This window comes from Bison bison, unplaced genomic scaffold (assembly GCF_000754665.1).
Source record: "Bison bison bison isolate TAMUID 2011002044 unplaced genomic scaffold, Bison_UMD1.0 scf7180017864339, whole genome shotgun sequence".
In the NCBI taxonomy this organism is placed as follows: domain Eukaryota; kingdom Metazoa; phylum Chordata; class Mammalia; order Artiodactyla; family Bovidae; genus Bison; species Bison bison.
In genome coordinates this window covers 833,249-835,367 of record NW_011494911.1, presented here as the reverse complement: position 1 = coordinate 835,367, position 2,119 = coordinate 833,249, and positions in this window count along the sequence as shown.

Genomic DNA, 2,119 nt, shown 5'->3' with positions numbered 1-2,119 from the left:
TCAATACTATATTTAAATAAATTGTATTGCTATTATTCAAATCTCTTCAAAACTAATCATGTGTGGTAAGCATTTTTAATCTATTACTAATCTGTTAACTATCTCTGACATGCATTTAAATTTGGGCATTTATTTCATTATCTTTACATTTCTTATTGGCTTGTTACCCTTTTATATCACATGCAAGCATTATGTTTTAATCTCACATCCTAGAAAAGTAAAAGTAAAAATAAAAGCAGGTTTTCATCTCCCTTTCCTTTATGGAATACTCCATCCTTTGCCTTTCTCCTAAACCTCGAGATATTGTTCATGTTAGCCATGTTTAAAATATCTCTTCTTATGTTGCTTTAAATGTCCTTTGAACTTCATCATTTTGTCAAAATGCTGCATCATTGTCATTAAGTGCCTGCATTGTCCAACTGTGGCATCCCATACTTTTTAACCTCTACTCTTGAAAACTCATTTTCCATGTGGCCTTCACATCTCGACACCTTCCTTTCTCTGATTGCTTCTCCTTACACCTTAGACTTCCTTAGACCTCTTTACTGGTCATTAGCAAATATGGTTCTTGTTATTTTATTTTTCATAGTCTAAAGGTTAAATACTTTTTCTGTATATGTTACCAAGCTTTCTTTTTTCTCTTATTTCCCAGCTAGTTTACTTTATCTGCTGTCTGAAACAGCTATTGGATCTTTTATTAAACTTTAACCCACACCACTCCAAATATGAGCTCGTAATTTTATCTTCTTTTAGTAATTTTAAAAAAGTATTTATTAATGAAGTTTACAATCTATCTGAATGATACCACACCGTATTTTTGTTTCTTAGCTTTTGCTTGGCCTTTTCAAGATTTATATATATTTTCATGAAAACATTAAATCAATTTAATACTTTAAAGCAGTTTAATAATATTCATACTTTGTTACTGAACTAAACTTGGGTGTACTAACCTGATGAGCAGCAAAGTCAATCTACTGACACCAAGCTGTGGTGAACAAAAGTACAGTGTTTGTTGCTGAGCACTAAGCAATGGAGTTGGAGACAAACCTCAGATCCAATCCAACTTGGCCTTTGAATTAGGGTCCTTTTTGAAGAGAAGAACAAAAGTAATTGTAGTTTTGGGAATCAGAATGTGTCTGGTTGATTATTCTCTGGCTGGATTGTCCATGGCTTGGAGTCTGTTAGCTCATCTTGCCCTTGGGAAACAACCTGGGTTTGTACATTAATGATGAGATAAAAATGAAAGTTGCTCAGTCGTGTCTGACTCTGACTCTTTATGACCCCATGGAGTATACAGTCCATGGGATTCTCCAACCAGAATATTAGAATGGGTAACCTTTCCCTTCTCCAAGGGATCTTCCCAACCCAGGGATCGAACCCAGGTCTCATGCATTGCAGTTGGATTCTTTACCAGCTGAGCCACAAGGGAAGCCCAAGAATACTGGAGTGGGTAGCCTATCCCTTCTCCAGGGGATCTTACTGACCCAGGAATCAAACCGGGGTCTCCTGCATTGCAGGTGGATTCTTTACCAACTGAGCTATGAGGGAAGCCCAGTGATATAACAATTTTAGTAAACTAGTGATGTTACCAACAACAGAAACCTTAGTCATCTCATTATTGTAGATTAGTGTTCACTTAGTGCAGGACTGAAGTCAGAAGGACAAAGAAGGGAATAAAGTTTGGGGTAGAGAGATTAATTATAAAATTGATAAGAGAACTTGTCAAGTGACTAGATATTCACTGGAAGGATTGATGCTGAAACTGAAGCTACAATACTTTGGGTACCTGATGCGAAGAGCCAACTGATTGGAAAAGACCCCTGATGCTGGGAAAGATTGAAGGCAAGAGGAAAAGTGGACAATGGAGGATGAGATGGTTGGATGCCATCACTGACTCAATGGACATGACTTTGAGCAAACTCTGGGAGATAGTGAAAGACAGAAAAGCCTGGAATGCTGCAATCCAGGGGTCACAAAGATTCAGACACAACTGAATGAATGAGCAACAATAACAAAGCAGGAACTGCAAAGGAGTCAACCATTCAGGCATTTATTCCCTCAGGTAACCAGTTTCAGTTGACTTTGATCTGGTCATGTGACTCACTTTTGAACAACAGGA